At 46.0% G+C, this 23,173-nt stretch overlaps 2 pseudogenes; both read left to right on the top strand.

The window, feature by feature from the left end:
- Positions 1 to 819: 819 nt before the first annotated feature.
- Positions 820 to 17,176, top strand: LOC124669546 (annotated as a pseudogene).
- A 2,948-nt stretch (positions 17,177 to 20,124) lies between these two features.
- LOC124674724 lies at positions 20,125 to 22,738 on the top strand (annotated as a pseudogene).
- Positions 22,739 to 23,173: the final 435 nt, after the last annotated feature.

Genomic DNA, 23,173 nt, shown 5'->3' with positions numbered 1-23,173 from the left:
TACAATTTAAAGTGTGCTTGTTCTGTCCAGATCCATTCCATACCGTGAAAAATATTTTAGGTGCCTTTTACACCGGCAGAAGAGACGCGTCCGTGAGAATGACGAGGCAGGGCCTTCTAACAAGAAGGCCAAGAATTAGCTTATAGTTTCTTTGTTTTTAAATTTGTTCTCTAGTTTGTTTGTTAAATATGTTTGAACTTATCCGATTCGAGTAATCAGTACTACTTGTTTTCGCGTTTGAACTTGCTCATTCAAAGATTCGTGAAAGACAACTTGCAACCGATGTACAAATTGGGAAGTTCTTCAACAAAAAGAAAAAGAAAAGGAAGAAGCAGAGAAACAAAACATGGGTGTCTAAAATACGTCGGACCGCTAGGGATAGCCCCCGACGCAAACGAACAATTCACCTCTCACGGTCATTTTCGCGCCCAGACGACAAAAACGGACGTCCTCGGGCGGGCAATTTAAACATCCGAACACTCATGTATGTGGCCAGCCAAGGCGACGCTGGGTCGACACGTCCACGCCCACCGAGTGCCCAGGAGGCATTAATTGTACTTGCCGTGGCAGACGGGACCCTCACGAAGTAAAAGCACTAGCAATGTTCGTTTCTTGTCCACCATGCATGTGACGCTGCTGCTTCCACTGTGGCTAGCTCAACCACGGTGAATGTCCGTTTGTAATTTGCAAATGGCAAGACAGGAGGATGGGCACGCACGCGGCCAGGCAACAGCAGTGCGAGCTGACGGCACGTGAAGGGGCGGGACCCGACACTGTCGCCCGTCCGTACCGGCCCTTGTACGGTTCCGTAACCACGGAATGGAGAAGGCACATGGCGTAGGGTACCCGTCGCTGTCCATCCGTCCGCTCCGCTGCGCTAGTCTGCCGGCGGGTCCAGAGGGCCACGGAAAACTGCATGAGCCAGGGGGGAGGTTGCGGCATCGTCCCGGCGGGTACAGTGCGCATCGCAGGCAACAATCTAGAACACATACTCTACTATTTTATGGGCTCCTATATTGCTCAAAAATTATTTTCGTTTTTTTTAAATTCCACCGATCTATTAAAAATCATCAACAATAGTTCAAAGAAGCCCCTAAGTAATAGAAATTACAAATACTAGATGATACCCCGCGCGTTGCGGCGGACATTGTATGATGAAAATTTTCTACAAAAAAAACTTGGCTGGCCGAAATAAGAAATGTAGTTGTAAAGGTATTCAATTCTTCGTAACCCGATCTTTGGAGTTTGACCTACAAAACTAAGATGATGCTGATAAAAGAAGTCATCAAATAAATTTTTGGGGGAAGAACTATTCAGTGATGTAGAACTCACCGGATTACCTGCTCAATTGTTCATATTTTCCTTATATATAGATTGGCCACCAAGTAGAAAATAAAGCGCCAAAAAATATTTTAAATAGATATAGTAGCTTCTACAATATGATGGGATGACACCAATATTTGTGCAAAGAAAATGATAGCCTAAATTTTTTGTATATTTAAAGGGACATTGTTAAGAAATTGAGCATTTACTTGGTAATAAAAATTAACTTTTACAAAATATGAGAGCTCTTGCATGCATATGCAGCAGATACATGAGAAAACACTTAGTGTCAATAATTTGGTTACCTAAAAGAAAAACTAAAAAGAACAAAAGGAACGGAAAGATGAATCATAACCTGACTTGTTAGTCTTTACTACAACACATATAGCATTCAGTCACAGTTACCTAGATCGTTACTAAGAGAATATGCTAAGATGCCATATTCATATCTTAATGTTATTTTCTTCCACGGAACTCATGGAGCATGCTGATTAGAATCTTATTTTTTTTAATCTCTGACACAAAGGAATAGGGTCTTATAGAGAAATAAGCTATGGAACAGGCTTTTAAAATATAATCAACAAATGATTTGGTATAATGTGACATTAAGAGGAACATGTGACATAAAACCGTTAGATAAAATATGGAGAACTTACATGGTAATTTAGTTTAACTGGATATGTATGGATAGCCTGCCTGCAAACAACACACGATGCCATGAATAACAGTGCAATTCCACATAAATCTAGTTATGTGATATACACCAAATCTTACTGACTAAAACTGATGGTAGATCAAGGTGATCGAGCAAGAAGACTGGCTGAAGCCTCATTCCAGAAACTGTTATCAACGTGCATCAACCAGTTTATATGGAGTATCATGCATCTTGTAGTTGTTGCAGCAACAAAAATTAGGTATTCTTTGATGTTGAAGTCAATAGTATATCAGGCATGGATGAATTTAACAAATCAAATAACATTGGTAAGGTGGATTGCTGGAACGTCCTTAACATGTATATATATAGTCGGTTATCTATACTAATAACATCTTCATATTGATTCGCAAAATAAAAATCTACATACTGGAAAAGAATACATAAAATACTTTTACAGTCCTGAAGAAAAAGTAGTGGCACAATTATATGTTAGAGGCATAGCCACACTCTGGCTATATTGTTCAGCACTTGGCTGCACCCTAATCAACAAAATGTCTATGGTATGGAGGTAAAATTGTTGTAATTTGTAGAGAGAAATTGTGGGAAACAACGTAGACTATATTCTTCAGAGAGAAGGACAGGAGAAGAGATATGGTTTATCCATGTATACCAAACACGGAGGAAAAGAATTGTCTGTCCATATGAAAGTTTCAAATCTTGTGTGCTTTGGTGGAGGGTGAGAAATATATCTGTACATGGATACATAATCACTACGAAGAACAAACTGATTCATTGGGCACCACCACCATTGGCACACGGAACCTAGTATTAGAGAATCAAGGACCAGAGTCCTACACGTTGATGTAATGTGCTGCCGATCGTTCCCAGTAGTGGATGACGACCATGCGCTGTCGATCTTGCCCAGCGGTGGATGGTGTCTAATGAGGACGACCTCTTCCATGCGGCTGCAGATATTGAGAATTTATGGGATATGGGAAGGCATTGAGTTGACTGGCTCTTTATTGGAGGAGTTGCAGGGCTATTGAGAAATTAGTAATCAATCTGCCATGGCGGCCTGTTGACTTCGGCAAGCTGCATGGCATGCAATTAAGTTTGTGGAGTTGATTTGGTGCGAGATCTTAATCACACGGAAGTTTAAGTGCTGCTCTAATGTGAAGGTGAATCAATGTTGTACTAATGGGGAAGGTGAATCACAATGGAAGATACAATGCATGGTTTGGAAGGGGAAATGACGGTAGTAGTACATGGCTACATGGGTCATGTACATGATGACGTGGAAGAATTGCTTAAGTGTCAGGTTATGATTGCTCAATGATGCTTGATGAGGTGGTTACCTTGCATGTGCAGGAAAATGGGATCACCTATTAAGAATAGAAAGATGTCTTTATAGCTAGTACCTAGCGACGAGTACAAACACTAGCGCGAGACGATGGCGCACCGCCGTTCTCGTCCCTCCATCACCAGAGCCGAACAAATCTTGTCGTAATAGAGATTGTTGTAACGGATAGACGGAAAGTCATCTAGCTAAGGCCACGAAGGACCAGCACACGAGAGCAGCAACCATCACCTTTGATGACAAACCGTAGATCGGAAGAGACTGGCCTTAAAACACACCAACGGGCACGAAAACAGACCAGATCTCGTGGAATCTGCCGGACACACGACTCCACACGCCCTCCGATGGTGCTAGATGCATCACCATGGTGAGGATACAGCGAGGAGGACCTTGTTCTTACTTCGTGACATAGTCGTCGCCTCAACATCCCAAAGAAGACGCTGAAAAATAGGCTAAACAAAGAACATAAAACCTCTCGCTGGCGAGAGACCGTGCTCCGCCAAACCAACAAGGCCCAAGGCCACCAGAGGCAGAGCGGACCACCGGTGTTGCCAGCGAGAGGGACTGAACCCTAGATGAGTTTTGGTTGTCGCCTCTTCTCCTTAGCTTCCGTGCAAAATCATTTTTGTTTTGATTACGACATATGAGTACGAAAACCCTTGTTATCACGCAGCGAACGCTCCCTCCCTTCCTCACCCCTACCCCTCACCTGCTCTAGCGTTGGATGACGAGTGTTCAATGGCTCTCACGCTTGGTCTGTCTGTGGTGGAGGAAGACGGGCACGTCAGCTCACGCTTGGCCCGATGAACGTTCCAGTAGAATGTTTGAACTTCCCAAGATAAGTATGTACAATTCAAGTGCCTATGATTTATGAAGCAAACCTTGAGCTATTTTTTTGGTTCGCACCATCGTATCTCTGGAAATTTTTTTTTGGTTTGGGTTTGCGGGTGGACAGACAGCGAGGACGCGTCCTTTTGTTCGCCCTACCACAAGCATGCAGACCAATAATTAATCAAAAGAGAGTGTAGAAAGTTGTAGAACCCTAATAGTTTTTTCATGTTTATTCCGGTGAACCTCATGTGGTATATATAGAAGTACATGAGGGAGAAGACTTGGAATACAAGATGTTATCTCTAGAGTCCTTGTCTAACTCAGTATCCTATACATATTCTAACATTCCCCCTCAGTCGTAGTGGAAGTGAAGCGGATGATTGCGACTGGATTTGAAGTCCCGCGCTTTCATCCTCTTCTCCTCCATGTCATCATCGGCGCCCCTTATGGTGCCTTCTCTTCCCTCCCGCAGTCACAGCGGGAGTATCGTGGACGCAAGTGACGATGCAGACATTGTCGACTGGAGTTGTTGCCAATTTGTCGCTGTAGATGTAGCCTACACGCGATGGGGAATGTTAAATATAAATACACTGGCTAGTCTTTTTCCATCGGTTCGGACTTTTGGTTTAACTGACTAGTGCAGCAATCTTTCATGGTATCAGAGCAAGAGGTCCCAAGTTCAAGACCCTGCTCATGTAGTTTTCTAAAAAAAGAAAAAAAAAGATTCCACAGCCTGCACCGAACCCACGCTAAGGTCTAAAATAGCCTAGATGTGAGGGGAAGTGTTAAATATAAATACACTGTCTAGTCTCTTTTCATCAGTTCAGACTTTTGATTTAACTGACTAGTGCAGCAATCTTTCATAGAGAAGTGGTCTCTGCTTACTAATTGATCCGTGGAAGGTGGTCCACCAAATCGATTCTAAACATTCTTTTACATATTTTTATTTTATTGCGTTAAAAAATAAGTTAATCGTCATTGTAAATTTGCACGGTACGCAAAATGGGGGGTGCGTTGCTAGAGATACCTTACTAGAGGTTTCACGTGTGGCACGCCTATGCACCGAGCATAGCATGGCAAGACTACTAAATTGTTTGGTGAAGGTAAACAAAATATAAAGTGGACACTACAGTAGGTGAGCTAGCACACATAAGCTGTCGCGAGCAACTATGTTCGAACTACCCGCAAAAGAAAAAATGTACGAACTGTACGGCGGAATCTGCCAGCCAAAACCACAAGGATCATCCTGACGGCGGCTCCGCACACACGCCGTCAGTCCTCCTAGTATCAGCCGTACGTTCCGTACACGGGAAATGTACCTGGCCGTGGCACGTACGGCTCATTTCCTTCCAGCTACTCACGCGAAGAGGATCAGGATGGAGACAGCACGCACGCAGCCGGGACAAAACTACCCACGCGAAGCTGACGCGCACCTTCGCTGCCTGATCCGATCGCTCGAAACGCAAAGGCTGTGTGTGTGGCCAGCACAGAGCACACCATATCGACCTGGAAATAGCTTCGTTTTCTGCTAGCTTCGGGAGTGCTGGCGATAAAAAAAAATAAACAAGGTTAGGTCGGTTTCTTAATCCGCTGGAACGTACGGCACGTGCGCCTGCTGCTGCCGTCCGTACGGTACGGCGCTGCCTGGCGGTTAGTTACGCCTCGCCGATCGATCGGACAGTGTGGTGGGTGCGTGTCGGGACCCAGACAAGCCGTCACGTTCGTCCATCGACCCTACGGAGGGGTCATCGTACCAAATGTAATGCTGCTTCTTTGGTCACGTTGAAACTTGCCTAGTAAGTACTGTTGTTTCGTTGGGGAAGCAAACGAAGGTGGTGGAACGTTGCCGGAGTTTGTACGTGGTTCCTACATTGCCCTGGCCGGTTTCCTAGAAATATGTTGATGTGCAATGACCAACATAAATGTCGGAAACCATACTCACATATACAAAGTAATGGCACACCAAATGACATGTGAAGTTTGGTGCTGCATTGATGTCTAGATCACACACTGTTCAGCCATGACCTTCCATAAATAACAGGCTACGTACCCCATGTTGTAGAATCAGCCTTACTAGTTGCAGAGCCAAATGACAAATTGCGGAGGAAGAGAAACAATTACGTACAAGCACACTGAATACCACTGGATTCACGTAGAGTTATCTACCAAGGAATGTGATGCATTGGGAATTTGAGTAGGAGTCCACAAAAAAGATTATGTAGATAATGTTGCAGATTTGGCACAATTCAGGATTTCAGGTCTATTCTATCAAGTCGGCTTAGTCTGCTCAATAGATTATCGAAACAATATTTACATCGCGTGAGTGGAAATAAAAATTGTCCTTGTGAGGGTGGGATGTAGATCAACATGACCAACTCTTGTCTCTGCTGCATCTATAAGCTTGGCTGAATGTAGGAGTTGGGACACATCAAGCAAGCTATATTTCAGTTGGGACACATGTGTCAAAAAGAACATTGGAAGTGGAACTTTTCTTGCATTCTATGATAACTATAAGCCTTCTAGGTATGGTGAAAATCTCAATTTTCCTACTCACATCCCTCGGATAAAAAGTTGGTAGAAAGCTGAAACAAAAACAAGACATATATATTGCGCCTCCTAATAATATAACCAAACGGTTAAGGCTGTCAAAAAAAAATTTGCCTCATCAAACTTGTCGAGTTTGATACATTTTAGACTCGACTCGAGATGAGCTAATCTAGCAAAGCGCAAGGCTAGGCAACTGGCAACAAGCTCGAAAGCCTCACATTTGAAATTCGAAAAGTTCAATAATGTTTGTTGAATATTTATTTGCATGTACTTATCATTACGTGAACTGGTACGTACGGATTCCAGGAGGAGGCGATAACGGGGCGGCTAGCAAAACCTATCTAGGGTTCCGCCCCTTTGTCAGCGACGCCGCTGGTCCGTTCTACCTTGTCGGCCGGCCCAAGTTACCCTCTTCTCGAGATTGTGTTTTTCTTTTTTATTTGAAAAAAATCAAATTTGAATAACTTTTTATTTTTAGCAAAAAAATTGTTCATACTTGAAAAAAATTTAAACAAAAAAAATTCAAAAATTTTGCTCAAAAACTTTTTTTTCAAAAAAAAACTTGTGCTTAAAAGTTTTTTGCAATTTTTTCTTCAAACAATTTTTTATATATATTTTTTGTTCAAAATAAAATTTTGTTAAAAAACGAAAATGTTCAAAATATATTTGTTAAAAAAAATCCACATACAAATGCGAAGATGTAGTGGTTTGCTGGAATTTAATCTTCTCTGTCTGAATACGTCCGCAATGTATCTTTGAACTTTGTAGTTGGTTATGCTATTACCCATTATAGTCAATGTTCAAGAAATCGTTAATCTTAAATTATCGGTCAGCCTCAAAATGGAGGTTAATCGCTTATCGGCCGATTAATCGATTTTATCGGTCGCCCGTTTATCGGTTTATTTTTTGTAAATCCTAATTTTCAGCACTAAATTTTCTATAATATGATATGTACAAATAATATTGGAGTATTGAGCAGAAGTATTACCATGATTCTTTGCATTTGAATCAATAAAAATGAAAATTTAGAGCTAATGCACAATTCTACAAGACAATAGGACACAAATATTGACTACCGTACCGAATTTCAGCAAAATTTCACTGACAACCGGCCGAAATATCGGCTCTCAGTCAGAAAATCGGCCGAAATATCAGTGCCGCGATAAATTAGCCGATATGCTGAAATCTTATCGGCTACCACCCGATTCATGATAATCGGCCGATGAATCGGTATCTCGGCCAATTTTTTGAACAGTGATTATAGTTGCATCATATTAGTAGATATTACAAAAGTTCTTCATGATACTCATTTATAAACACTAATAGTTTGTAACTGATACAAAGATGTCCATTATGATACAACAAAAATGTATTTGCATGGAAAACGAAAAGTTTCAGCGATCAACTTTACACTTCCATCAGCCATCCGTGCAGGGCATGTACATTCTCTCCAGCAATGATATTTTATGTTTACTTATGTAGGAATCCTTCCTCTCCCTCCGACCCTCCCCCTCCTCCTCCCCGGCCCCTCTCTCTCTCTTTGTGTGAACAATCGATCGTGCAAATAAAGATATGGCCTGCTCCCGTGGATTTCATACATACCTGCCTCTATTACTATGATTTGGCTTCTAGGGATGGAGAAAAGTTTTTCTAGTCACACCCCTCAGACAAAAAGTTGGTTGAGAATAAGACATACATAGTGAGCCTTCTCACAGTATAGCCAAACAGTTAGGGTTGCCAAAAAAAATCGGCCTCAGCAAACTCTTCATTTTAAGTTTGATAAGTTGAATAATAATTTGATTGAATATGTATTTCTACCAAAAAAATGCAGAACCTTAAATTTTAAGTGTGTTTTCAAACTCTTCCAACGTTCCGACACATCATTTTTCTAACTTGAAGAAACAAATCTAATGGATGCTCTAAGGAAAATTCTCGAACATTTAACGTTTCAAAAGATGAAATCTGGCTATGCATATTTGGAAGACAAGAGTCTGAAGTTGATTTCCTTTCGTTGTTTCTCATGAGATACATGACTATGCAAATCTCTGTCTCGTTTTCTATCAGTCTTTCAATTTCCCTTTTCCACTTCTAAAAAAAAAACTATTTTTCCGTGGTAACGTGGGTTGTTGGGCTGATGATGCATTAATGGGCCTGAATTGTTTGATGGAGAACGGACTGAACCGAGTTCGGCTGTTTATTTCATGTTGGGTTAGGAAAAACAAGAACAATTTGGAATTCTGATCTTTCCGATACCCTCCTGGCCCCATAATATGATTGTACTCCTTCTTGGCCGCATTATCCTTATTTTTTTCGATATTTCAAGGAACTGCTCCGATTTCTTTTGCTTCACAAATTCTGGCCAATCATGTTGCAGTTTCTCATATTGTCCTTTGAAATCCGGAGTCTTGCCCTGCTTGACAAAGTCATGGGCTAGATTTTGCTTTTATTTCCGGAATGCGTTGGACATCTTAGAAAGAGCGAACGGTTTGACTAGCTTGCACCTCTCCTTGTTTTCCGCAATCTTGTTACCCTCCTCATCGTATTTGCGGTATTCCGGAGGTAGAACGAAATGTTCCATAAGCTTGTTGAAGCAATCTTTTTTTTGTTCTCTTATCGACAAAAGTGAAACCAAGACGTGCCTTCTTTGGCTCATTCCACTCCTGAACGGTGATCGAGACGTTGTCTCTAACAACGGCTCCGCATTAGCTGATAAACTTGGTGGCGTTCTTGCTGGGCTCCAGCGGCCTGCTGGTTGCTTCCTCGACAACATCGATGGTGCATGTTTCTCCTGGTTTCATCGTCTTGGTTGCGCCACGCTTTGACGACGACGTAGTCGATTGTTTCGACGATCCGGCCGAGGGCTAAAATAAGAAAGAGAGTCGCGCGCGTTAGTACACACATATTTATTCAAATCAGTTAGTTTGTATCACCAGAGGCTCAATGTATATATATATACCTCGGCGCCGGAGGTGGTTGCTACTTCCAATTGAAGATCGTCGTTTATCGACGTTTCTTCGGCACCATCTTGCTGACGGTGCCCTTCATCTTCACCGTCAAGGTTCAGATAAGAATCGATATCATCTTCTTCTTGTCCGGTCGGCACATATAGAACATCGCCTTTTATGATGCCGAAGATATGTTCTTCGAGCGTCCGGATCATAGTTGTCCATAATTGGGTCAGCTCTATTGTCCGCCATATGTCGATCCCGAAAACATGTAGTAAAAACAAATTAATTAAGTGCAGAAGGGGGCGGTGGCGGTGGCGAAAGGGCGGTGCCAAAAGGAGGGCGGCGAGCTGGAAGGGGTGGGAGAGGGTGTCGCGGAAGAGCGCGTGTGTGCGTCGGGAGAGATTGGAGGGGCCGGGGCACCGGCGGGCGCCGCCCTAGCTATTGCATGTGTGCGTGTGTGGCGCGCGCCCCCGCCCTAGCTATTGCATGTGTGCGTGTGTGGCGCGCGCCCCCGCCCTAGCTATTTTAAGTCTCAAATTATAAGTCTTCTTTTAGTTTTTTAAGTCTCAAAATTTTAAGTCTCAATTATTTAGTTAATTTTAAGTCTTAAATTTTAAGTCTAAATTTTAAGTCTGAAATTTTTGAAGTCTCAAATTTTAAGTCTTCTTTTAGTTTTTTAAGTCTCAAATTTTAAGTCTCAATTTTTAGTTAATTTTAATTTCGAAATTAACAAGAACTGAAACTAAAAAAAGAAAAAAAAATTGGCCGGGTACGTGCGCCGCGCGCGCGGCGCCCCTACTGTGGCCGGCGCGCCTCTCTCTGGCCGGTGGCGCGCGCGGCGCCCCTGTACTGTGGCCCGCGCCTCTCTCTGGCGGCGGCGCACCGGGGGTACGTGTGCGGCGGCTGCGGCGACACGGCGCGGCGCGGGCACGGGCGGCGGCGCGGCGGTTTGGACGATCCTTACGGGCTACGTACGGCGGTCGATGGCGCGCGGCGGCGACTGCGTCGAGGAGGCGTCGGCGGCGGTCGAAGGCGCGCGGCGGCGTCTGCGTCGAGGAGGCGTCGGCGGTGTCGTCGAGGCGGCAGAGTCTCTCAGTACACGAACGGGCGGAGGAAGAAGAGAACTGGCGAGAGGGATTTAGTCGCGGTTGGGGTCACCAACCGCGACTAAAGGCTACCCTTTAGTCGCGGTTGGTGACCCCAACCGCGACTAAAGCCTTTTTCGCCCCATTTGAGGTTCCCGCGGAAAATGACTGGCCAACCGCGACTAAAGGCTTTTTTCGAAATTATTTCATTTTCTAAAACTAATTCATGTCTAAATGTGAAAAATAAAACTAATTCATGTCTAAATGTGAAAAATAAAAATAATATACCAAAAAATTCAGAAAAATAAAACTAATTCATTTCAAAATGAAAAATACAAATTATATATCAAAAAATTAAGAAAAATAAAACTAATTCAATTCAAATTCTTAAAAATACAAATAATATATCCAAAAAATCAGAAAAATAAAACTAATTCAATTCAAATTCTTAAAAATACAAATAATATATCAAAAAATCAAAAAATAAAACTAATTCAATTCAAATTCTTAAAAATACAAATAATATATCAAAAATATCAGAAAAATTCTTCCCGCCACTTTCTTCCCGCCTCTTTCTTCCCGCCACTTTCTTCCCGCAACTTTCTTCCCGCCTCTTTCTTCCCGCCACTTTCTTCCCGCCTCTTTCTTCCCGCCTCCTGTCTTCCCGCTCCCATTTTTCCCGCCATTTGTCACTACATATAGGTAGCCCGGTTTGGCCAGCATTATCACATCTCTACAATCTCTCATCACTCTCTCATGGCTTCCACCGCACCCACTCTAACCTACCAGCAGGTGGAGGAGCTTTGCGCCTCGAACTACCCTTGCCCACCGGGCTACCGCGTCCTCGCCGGCCGGAGCCTAAGCGCCGGCGGCGTGCCGGTCCCTCCCGTCCCTCAGGGTACTTCGCGCCGGGCGGCCATCACGAACCACTACTACCTCGACCTCACGCCGGAGCAGCGGATGAATCCCCGCTCGCATCCCGATAACCAGCATACTTGGGACGCCTTCTTCATCAATCGGCGTGAGAGGGCGCTCGCCAGGTATGAGGAGGACGGTCTGCCTCCTGGAAACTTCCACGAGGCCGGCCGTCGGCTATGGTGGTACGGCCGGACTCGCGGAGCGTCATGGACTACATCACGACCGGCGATATCCCCCGCCTGCGCTACCCTCGGTTCGAGCCACGAGCGCCGCCCGACGACAGCGACGACAGCAGCGACGACGACGCCGGTAACTTAGAAGGCGACGACTACCAGTACAACGGCGGCGGCTATAAAGACTACGAGTATGCATATTATACGCCTATGCAGGAGTATGACTAAATCACTCCAAATTTCATGTATGTAGGAGTATGACTTAGTCACTCCAAATTTCCTGTATGCAGGAGTATGACTTAGTCACTCCAAATTTCATGTATGCAGGAGTATGACTTAGTCACTCCAAATTTCCTGTATGCGGGAGTATGACCGAATCACTCCAAATTTCATGTATCATCGGTGCTATCTCGAGTCAATTGAATCATTCGAAAATGGACACCAAACACATCACGGGTAATATAATTCACATGATCCATTCAACAAAGTTTGGTACAATAAATTATTACACATCATTTCTTTCCTTGTGTCCCCGCTTGCTTACGATTGTGCCGTATCCATGGAGCATCCTCATCATTTAACTTAATGCTTGGGTCGGTGTTCACTTTGAAGGGCGGAATTTCAGCAAACATATTATAATCTTCCGACATGTCTGTCTTGTCCTCCACTCCCACGATGTTTCTTTTCCCTGAAAGAACAATGTGGCGCTTTGGATCATCGCATGATGTACTCGATCGTTTTCTTATCTTTCCGTTTCCTCGGTTTGCTACTCATGTCCTTCACATAGAAAACCTGAGCGACATCTTTCGCTAGGACGAATGGTTCGTCAAGGTAACCAAGATTGTTGAAATCCACCATTGTCATTCCGTATTGCTGGTCCACCTTTACCCCACCTCCTGTTAGGTTGAACCATTTGTACCAGAACAAAGGGACCCTAAAGGAGGGTCCATAGTCAAGTTCCCATATCTCCTCTATGTAACCATAATATGTGACCTTTTGCCCATTCTCGGTTGCTGCATCAAAGCGGACACCACCTGTTTTGGTTGGTGCTCTTTTTATCTTGGGCGATCGTGTAAAATGTATTCCCATTTATCTCGTACCCTTGGAAAGTCGTTATAGTCGAAGATGGTGTCTTGGCCAACATGTACGAACTGATCTACAACATCTTCGTCATTCATTAAATGTTTTCTCAACCAACTGCCGAAAGTCTCCATGTGGGCCTTCCTAATCCAGGATTCAGGCTTCCCAGGGGTTGTCCGAGCGTAAAATTTTCTTGTGTTTCTCAAAGTACGGAGCCACCAAGCTGGAATTGGTCGGAACCGTGTGGTGTGCTTCGGTCGGAGAATGGCCGTCCATACATATCGTTGATTTCCTTCCGATCGTGCCTTTTCCACTTAGTCTCCCCTCGTGCCGCGATCGAGGAAGACCAATCGGCTTAAGGTCGGGAACAAAGTCAACACAAAACTCAATTACCTCCTCATTTCCATAGCCCTTGGCGATGCTTCCTTCCGGCCTAGCACGGTTACGAACATATTTCTTTAATATTCCCATGAACCTCTCGAAGGGGAACATATTGTGTAGAAATACAGGACCGAGAATGGAAATCTCATCGACTAGGTGAACCAGGAGGTGCGTCATAATATTGAAGAAGGATGGCGGGAACACCAACTCGAAACCGACAAGACATTGGATCACATCGTTCACGTAACCGTGGTAGAACTTCCGGATTGATTACCTTCCGAGAGATTGCATTGAGGAATGCACATAGCTTCACAATGGCTACTCGAACATTTTCCGGCGAGAGCCCCCTCAAAGCAATCGGAAGCAATTGCGTCATAATCACGTGGCGGTCGTGAGACTTCAGGTTTTGGAACTTTTTCTCCGTCATGTTTATTATTCCCTTTATATTGGACGAGAATCCGGACGGGACCTTCATACTGCTCGGGCATTCAAAAAAGATGACCTTCTCTTCTTTGGTCGGAGCGTAGCCGGCACGACCTTGAAACCGTTCCGGATGCCGGTCATCAGGGTCTTTCAAACTTTGTTGGTCCTGCCGTGCTTCCTTTGTATCATTTGACTTCCCATACACGCCCAAGAAGCTTAGGAGGTTCACGTAAATATTCTCCGTAACGTGCATCACGTCGATTGCAGAGCGGACTTCTAGGACTTTCCAATATTCTAGCTCCCAGAATATAGATTTCTTCTTCCACATGGCTGCGTGCCCGTCAGCTCCCTTCGGAACCGATTGTCCGCCAGGACCCTTTCCGGAGATGACTTTCAAATCCTTGACCATATCAAATACCTTAGCACCAGTGTGTTCCGCAGGCTTCGGCCGGTGATCTTCCTTGCCGTTGTAATGCTTGCCTTTCTTTCTTACTGGATGACCTTTCGGAAGAAATCGACGATGCCCAAGGTACACGTTCTTCTTACAATTTGGCAAATGTATACTTTTAGTCTCATGTAAGCAGTGCGTGCATGCATTGTATCCCTTATTTGACAGTCCCGAAAGGTTACTAAGAGCAGGCCAATCATTGATGGTTACGAAAAGCAACGCTCGTAGGTCAAATTCCTCTTCTTTGTGCTCATCCCACACACGGACACCGGGTCTGCCCCACAGCTGTAAAAGTTCATCAACTAATGGCCTTAGGTACACATCGATGTCGTTGCCGGGTTGCTTCGGACCTTGGATGAGCACCGGCATCATAATGAACTTCCGCTTCATGCACAACCAAGGAGGAAGGTTGTAGATGCATAGAGTCACGGGCCAGGTGCTATGGCTGGAGCTCTGCTCGCCAAAAGGATTCATGCCATCCGTACTTAGACCAAATCTTATGTTCCTTGCGTCAACTGCAAAATCTTTGAACTCTCTGTCGATCTTTCTCCATTGCGTTCCATCTGCGGGGTGTCTCAACTCCCGTCCGACTTACGGTCCTCTTTGTGCCATCGCAACAACTTGGCATGCTCTTTGTTCCTGAACAGACGTTTCAACCGTGGTATTATAGGAGCATACCACATCACCTTGGCGGGAACCCTCTTCCTGGGTTTCGGCCCTCAACATCGTCACCGGGGTCATCGCCTCGATCTTATAACGCAATGCAGTGCGTACCGGGCATTCATTCAAATTCTCGTATTCACCGCGGTAGAGGATGCGGTCGTTGATGCATGCATGTATCTTCGGAACCTCTAAACCTAGAGGGCGAGACAACCTTCTTTGCTTCGTACGTCATCGGCGGGCAACTCGTTATTCTTTGGAAACATATTCTTCAACATTTTCAGCAAGTTTTCAAATGCCGAGTCAGCTACACCTGCTCGTGCCTTCCATTTCAGCAAATCCAGTGTGCAGCCCAGCTTTTTCAGACCATCATCGCATCCGGGGTACAACGCCTTCCTGTGATCCTCTAACATGCGATCCAAATTCTCCCTCTCCTTTTCAGTTTCGCAGCGTCTCCGTGCATCAGCAATGGTCCGACCAAGATCATCAACGGGATCATCACGTGCCTCTTCTTCACCTTCCCCTTCACCTTCCCCTTCACCTTCTCCTTCACCTTCAGCATCCTCCATGAAAGTATCACCGAAATGAGCAAGATAGCTTTCATCGATGAAATCATCCCCTTCTTCATCTTCTTCCATTATAACCCCTCTTTCTCCATGCTTGGTCCAACAATTATAGCTTGGCATGAAACCGTGCCGAAGCGAGTGCATGTGAACATCTCTTGAGGAAGAGTAACCCTTCGATTCTTACGAGTTAACACATGGACATATAACAAAACCCCCGCTTGTTCGCATTAGCCACTACGAGGAAATCTTTCAAACCCGTACTCGAACTCGCCGGAGAGTCGGTTACCGTACATCCATTGCCGATTCATCTGCATTATTATAATATAAAATATATAATTAACCATCATGCATTTGTTAAACTAACTAGCTACAAACAATATAAATTAAACAATGAACTACACACATGCATATTTTATCAATGACACATCAAAGGTTCAAGTTGCTAACCGCGATCGAGGAGGAAAAAATAAATGAGAAAGCTCAAGTGTGGCTCCAACACTTCATATCATGTTTGTTTCATGCTCTTGGGGCATTTCATCAAACACCTTATGTGCATAAGAGGAACCAAAAGCAAACCTAACACTCACTTGTGAAGTTTGTGAAGAGAATGGCTCCAAATGGCTAAGTGTTGGCTGCTGGATGGGTATATATAGAGGGGCTTTAGTCCCGGTTGGCCTGGCCAACCGCGACTAAAGGCCTTCGGGCACCTTTAGTCGCGGTTGGCCTGGCCAACCGCGAATAAAGCCCCCCACGTGCACCAGCTGGCCACCGTGCGCCCTGGGCCCAGGCCTTTGGTCGCGGTTCGCCTCCCGAACCGCGACTAAAGGTCCCATTAGTCGCGGTTCCTTCAGCTTCGCGACTTATGGTGCTGGACGGAAGCCTGTTTTTCTACCAGTGTCCGTGTATGTCCATCTACATAGCAAGAACAATACCGAAACCAGGGTGAGGGCATCCTTTCAGCTGAGTCTCGTGGACGTCACCGGATCCACACCGCCGTATACGAAGGCAACCACAAAGGAGTTCGGTCCCGGCAGTAACAAGTGCGCCGGCCTTGCCGAGTTCAAGAAAAGGAGCGAGCTGGAGGAGTCGCCTTACCTTCGCGATGACCGCCTTACCATCGAGTGCAACGCCTTCATCACTCTTGTCAATCACGTGACATTGCTTGATGAGGTGCCCCCTTCCGACATCGCGGAGCATCTCGGAAAGCTGCTGCAAGAGAAAGAGGGCACCGACGTGGTTTTCGTGGCTGAAGGACAGGAGTTTCCCGCCCACAAGATGGTGCTCGCGATGCGGTCTCTGGTCTTCAAAGCGGAGCTGTATGGCGGGATGAGAGAGACGGGCATGGGTCGTAGGTGACATGCAACCCGCCGTATTTGAGGCGCTGCTACATTTTATATACACCGATTCGCTGCCCGTAATGGATGATCTTGACCGTGAGAACTACAAAGAAATCATCAGGCATTTGCTCGTCGCCGCTGACCGGTATGCCATGGAAAGGCTCAAGATAATGTGTGAAAGCATCCTTTGTAACAACATTGATGTGAAGACAGTGGTAACTACGCTGGTTTTGGCTGAGCAACAGGACTGCGCTAGGCTACATGAAGCTTGCGTTTGGTTTATTACCTCTTTGAGTAGAATGGAAATGGATGGTGTAATGGCAAGCCAAGGGTACGGCCGAGCTCAAAGCAACATCTCCCCTCGCTTTGGTTGCATTGTGGGAGAAAACATGTAAGGTGGGAAGATCAAAGTCTTCAGTTTACGCTGGTAGTTTAGGCGCATAAATACTTTGTTACTATACTGTTGAAGAACGGCGCTAAGAAAAATATATATTATGATTTAGGAAGATACATTTTCTCCAATGTTCCAACGATTTTCTTTTGTCAATGTTTTGATTACTAATTAGCCTGCTGACTAGGAGTTTTCCTCCCGGAGGATTTCCTAGGATTCGGTTGGTGTTAGTGTTAGTGTGTGCGATTGCAAGTGTACCTCTTTCGATTTATGGTTGTCATATTTGGTGATGGTTGCTGCTCTAGTGTGCTTGTTCTTTATAGACTTGGCACGACAACTCCCCGTATGTCATCTGCAACTAGCTCAGGCTCGACCTCAACTTTAAGTTTCAATATCCCCGTGTATGTTTTTGCTATATTTATGCTCAGTTTGTTCGTTCTCTTTCCGTTCGCCACCAGTTACAGTATGACGACCATCAGCTGTTACTTGCTTCTTGCAAAACAAACAGGAATCACACTTGCAACTTGCAGCTGGTCATGTACACACATCTCAAATTACACAATGATATGCGTCTTCAAAGCACAACACCCTCACTTGCATAAGGTTTGGTGATCTATATCAGGAGAATATTCAATTTTTGGTTCCAGTGTGGCGCAACGGAACATGCATAGTACAATTTCAGAAACCATGGGTCGAATGAAAACTTTCACTTTTTCAAGTAGATATTTCTCTGCCACATATCGAAACTTTATTGGGACGTGCTCTAAATTACCGCGCCATATTAGGTTTCTAAAGTTTTGGACCATAGTTTGGCGCAGGCGATTCTGGACGCGATCCAGTTGTAAGCCGGTAAAACATCATCACCTGGCAAGTTGAATATTTGAAATTGTCATCCGCAATAGTAGTACGGAAAGCCTTCCAAATCCTTCTCTTTTCGAATTGAAGGCCTTCCAAATCCTAATCCAGATAGTCTAGGTGTAGCAGGGATCAAGGAAAATCATACCAAATCAATCTCCGCAATTTGCCTTTTCAGTTCGTGATCAGTGCTAAGGCTGTGGAGGGAGGTTTATTTGGGGACTTGGACTCCATCTCTCCCATACAGAGGATCTCCGTATATGCGGATGATGTGGTCCTTTTCCTCAAGCCGGAGTGCAGGGAGCTGTGGGCAGCGAAACACATCCTGAGTCTGTTTGGATAAGCTTCAGGACTGCATGTGAACTTTCGTAAGACTACCGCCACGCTGATACGTGGCGCTCTAGAGGAGGAGGAGAGGACAGCTAGGATCCTGGGGTGTGAGTTGGCAGCCTTCCCGATACGATACTTGGGGCTGCAGCTTGCACTCCGGCCCCTCACCAAGGCGGAATGGCAGCCGCTGCTAGATCAGATCACCAAGAGTGTACCAGCCTGGCAGAGGGGGTTGGTTAGGAGAGAGGGGAGGCTTGTTTTGATTAATTCAGTAGTGGCGGCAAGAGCGGTGCACCAAATGGTGGTTGCGGAGGCTCCAGCTTGGATGCTGGAGGAGATAAACAAATGGATGAGGGCTTTCTTCTGGGCTGGGAAGGATGAAGTCCAGGGTGGGCAGTGTTTGGTGGCATGGAGGAGCATTTGCAAGCCAAACAAGTTTGGTGGTTTGGGGGCCAAGGACCTCAGGTTGCAGGGCCTTGCCCTTAGAGTGCTGTGGCATTGGCTTAGACGCACAAACCCGGAGAGGCCATGGCAGGGCCTACCTGGGCTGAATGATCCTGAAGCGGCAGGAGTGTTCCAGAGCCTCGCACAGTTCACAGTGGGAGACGGACATTTGATCTTTTTTTGGAGGGATAGATGGATTAGTGGTTACACAGTGGAGGAGTTGGCGCCGGAGGTTTTCGCTATGGTACCCACTAGGAGGAAGAACACCCACCTAGTGGCGGAGGCGTTACTTGAGGACGGATGGATCGATGACATACAGGGGGAGATGATCGCTGAGCTTTGGATGCAGTGCCTGACCCTGTGGGAGGCCGTGGAGACTGTGGAGAGGGATGACACGAGGCCAGACCACATCTCCTGGAAAGGTGTGGAATCGGGAGTTTACACGGCAAAGGGCACGTACATGATGCTCTGTCTTGGGAGTGTCCAGTGGAGTATGAGCGAGCCGGTGTGGGGGTCCTTCTCTCCCATGAAGTGTAAGATGTTCGCTTGGCTGGCACTGGAGTATAGGGTGTGGACGTCAGATAGGAGGGCTAGACATGGGCTCCAGGAGCACCCGGACACGTGCTATACATGTCTGCAGGAGGAGGACAACGTCGATCACATCCTTGTCTCTTGCCCTTATGCGAGACAGGTGTGGTGCAAGGTCCTACGCAGTGCGAACCTTCGGATAGCGGATCCAGGTTTTACAGGGATCCTACAGCGATGGTGGACGGAGGCCCGCAAGCGAGTGCGGAGGATTGACAGGAAGCGTTTCGACTCGATGGTCATTTGCACGGCATGGACGTTCTGGAAGCAGAGGAACGCAAGGGCTTTTGGGAATGTGAGGGAGCAGAGAACGGTAGACCAAATGTTGGCGGAGATTAGAGAGGCTTTTCACCTATGGGAGAGGGCGAGGAGTGGAGGGAGGCTAGATATAGCGAGAGAGTAGACCTAGACGGAGGGAGGCGATGTGTGTGTGGGTCTTAGCACTGGAGTGCTTTCTTGTACTTGTTATGCTTCTTCTTCTATAAAGAGTTATGCTTCTTCTTCTATAAAAATAACGCACGTTTTTCGCGTGCTCTCGAAGAAAAAAAAAGTTCGTGATCAGTATACCACAGCCCACAGGGCCCTCCACGGAGGGTGACACGCCTCCGCTGCAGATCAATCCGTAGTACTTTCTTCCATAAAGTTCTTGTGACTGAAATGTTGGAACAATGGAACGTGGCAGTGGTCGATAGATACACGCGCATGATCAGCGGCGTAACGAAGCACGCTTCCCCTTCAGTAGTTCCCCCCTGGTAGCTGTCGTCCGCGCAGCGCATATCATTATCACCTCCATGGCTGCTCCTGCTCTTCCCAACCCGTGGCCATGGTCTCTCATCACACTCATATCTTCAATCTTTATCCTTCCTCTTCTCTACCTGTTCTTCAGGAGCGGCAGGCAGGGAGCGAGAAACGCTCCTGGCCCTCCGAAGCAGCTCCCCGTGCTGGGAAGTACGGGCCGGTGGTGCAGGTCCAGCTCGGCCGCGTGCGGATGGTGGTGGTCGCCTCGCCGGAGGCGGCCAAGGAGGTTCTCCGGACCAACGACCTGTACTGCTGCAGCCGGCCAAATTCACCAGGCAAGTATGTCTTACTTAGTAGTATCTCTCAAACGCTGCAATCTTATTTTGATTTATTTTTCTATGATCCGAATGCAGTGATGATTATATCATTTGATCTCATTTTTAGAGAAGATTGTATCACGTATTGATCTTGGGTTCTTTGAAAGGAATGAATCAAAATTCTTCTTCGCTTCCGGCTATTATGATGAAGTGACAACCTGCCAAAACTTGTAATGATAGCCTACTACCACCACCCGAAAATGCTAGAGTAGAACAGATAAGATAAGAAAAACTATTCAAGAAAACAACGTATGCAATGGGGGCGACAGCTTGTGCAGCATGGTAGTCAGAAAATGTCATTTTCCATACAAATTTGCATGTGCACATACAACACGGTTCGTGTAGCTGACTGGGTTGCCGGGTACAGGTTTCCCCAATTCTGTGGCACATTTGTCAACATATCGCATGGATAAAAATAAAAGGACTGATAGTCTTTTGAAAATCGGTCATAGCATTAGCATGGTTATATTTCAGGCAAAAGTGACAAATTTTCCAGCCAACAAATGTGCACGAAATTATAATGGTATCTGACAAAGACAAAATCGAAGTGCATTTCGGCAAACGTCGTTGTACTATAGCAATTTTTCAAAAGGTCACGAAAAACAGCATATTTCATAGATTTTTTTTTAAAACAGGTTAGCCCTTTTTCATTACTGCATAACGGAAATACAAAGGCCAAATGTGCAACACACACAGAGACAAGGGGGCAATCACCAGGACATCCGCTGACAAATGTTCGATGTCATACAAATTTGGGTGTACACATACGTACAGCATTGTTCATGTATGATGTTTTTTCCAGATTTTTTGACGTTTCAGATGTCCTTTTTTTGCGCATAGATACAGTTGGGCTCCTCTATGAATTTTCCGCCTACAGCAAAACTTTGTTGCGATTTTCAGTTCAAACTTTCGCTTTCTCAACGCGCAGGTGCACGGATGCTGAGCTACAACTTCCTGGACGTGGCATTCGGCCCCTACAGCGACTACTGGCGCGAGATGCGGAAGCTCCTGGTCGTGGAGCTGCTGAGCACGAGACGCGTCCAGTCCTTCGCCTACGCCCGAGCCGCCGAGGTCGACCGCCTCGTGGACTCCCTCGCCGCCGTCCCTCCGGCCACCCCCGTCAACCTCAGCGAGAAGCTGTACGCGCTGTCGGACGGCATCATCGGCACGGTGGCGTTCGGGAAGATGTACGGGTCGGCGTCGTTCGAGCGGAGCAGCTTCCAGCAGATGATGGACGAGACGCTACGGGTCCTCGGCAGCTTCACCTTCGAGGACTTCTTCCCGTTGTCGGCGCTCGCGCGGTGGGCGGACGTCCTGACCGGCGCAGCGCCACGGAGGCAGAGGGTGTTCCGAAGGATCGATGCCTTCTTCGACGCGGTCATCGACATGCACCTCAAGCCTGAGAGGCTGGCGGCGGGGGTGCAGGAGGACATGGTCGACGCGCTGGTGAAGATGTGGAGAGATGGTCAAGAGGGGCCTCTGGCACTGACGCGTGAGAACATCAAGGGAATCCTCATGGTATGGTTCGCTCGTTTGATATTTAGTTACCAATAGTTAGACACTTAATTAATGGATGTAAAAAAAAATCACAATGTTGACAGGATACGTTCACCGGTGGAATTGACACTTGTGCCGTCACTACAATCTGGATCATGTCTGAGCTCATGAGGAACCCAAGGGTGATGCAGAAAGCGCAAGCCGAGGTGCGCGCCGCGGTCCTGAACAAACTTAGAGTAGAGGAAGAAGACGTGCAGCGCCTCAAGTACCTGAAGATGATACTCAAGGAGAACTTCAGGCTGCACCCGCCGGGGACTCTGCTGATTCCGAGAGAAACTATGCAGAGCTGCAAGATCGCTGGTTACAACGTGTCTGCGGGCACCAGGATACACGTCAACGTTTGGGCGATGGGAAGAGACCCGGACATATGGGACAGACCAGAGGACTTCTACCCTGAGCGGTTCCAGGACGCGGACGTCGATTTCAGGGGATCTCACTTCGAGCTCCTGCCGTTTGGGTCCGGGCGAAGGGCTTGCCCTGCCATCGCCATGGGCGTGGCTAATGTCGAGCTTGTGCTCGCAAATCTGCTGTATTGCTTCGACTGGGAACTCCCCGAGGGGATGAAGGAGCAGGACATCGATATGGAGGAAACAGGGCAACTTGTTTTTCGCAAGAAGGTGCCTCTATCGCTCGTGCCAGTTAAGCATTAGCTGACACAAATAAACTAACGTTCAATTGTACTACCTCCGTTTCAAGGAATAAGGCGCTATGTACTTACTTATTATTGTACATGCCTGTTGCTCCATCTTAGAACTGGGGCACAATCGTAGCCAATACTAGAATAAGATATCTCAGAACAGGGGTGCAATCGTAGCAAAAATTGGTGCGCTGGAAGGTGTTCAACTGTCATGCAGATATAGGTTGGGAAAATTGAGTAGTTAACTTTTGGCTAAATAACCAACTCTCACTTTACGCTAATCAGCAAATGATAGTTGGTCGGCCGTAAGCTTTTAGGTTTTGGGTATGAAGCTGAATAATAAGAGTAAACCAGAATGACTAAAGATTGTGCTTATTTGCTTATTTTCTTATTACTAGTATATTTGTTAAGCAGGAAACATAAATGGCCGCAGCAGCTGAACAACTCCAACAGTATCCGGGTCTCTTATGCGTCATGTGAAATGCCAATGGCAGCTTCCAACACTCAGCTAGCCGCTCCATTACAAG

This window comes from Lolium rigidum, chromosome 7 (assembly GCF_022539505.1).
Source record: "Lolium rigidum isolate FL_2022 chromosome 7, APGP_CSIRO_Lrig_0.1, whole genome shotgun sequence".
NCBI classification, from domain to species: Eukaryota; Viridiplantae; Streptophyta; class Magnoliopsida; order Poales; family Poaceae; genus Lolium; species Lolium rigidum.
This window is presented reverse-complemented; position numbering and strand designations above follow the sequence as displayed.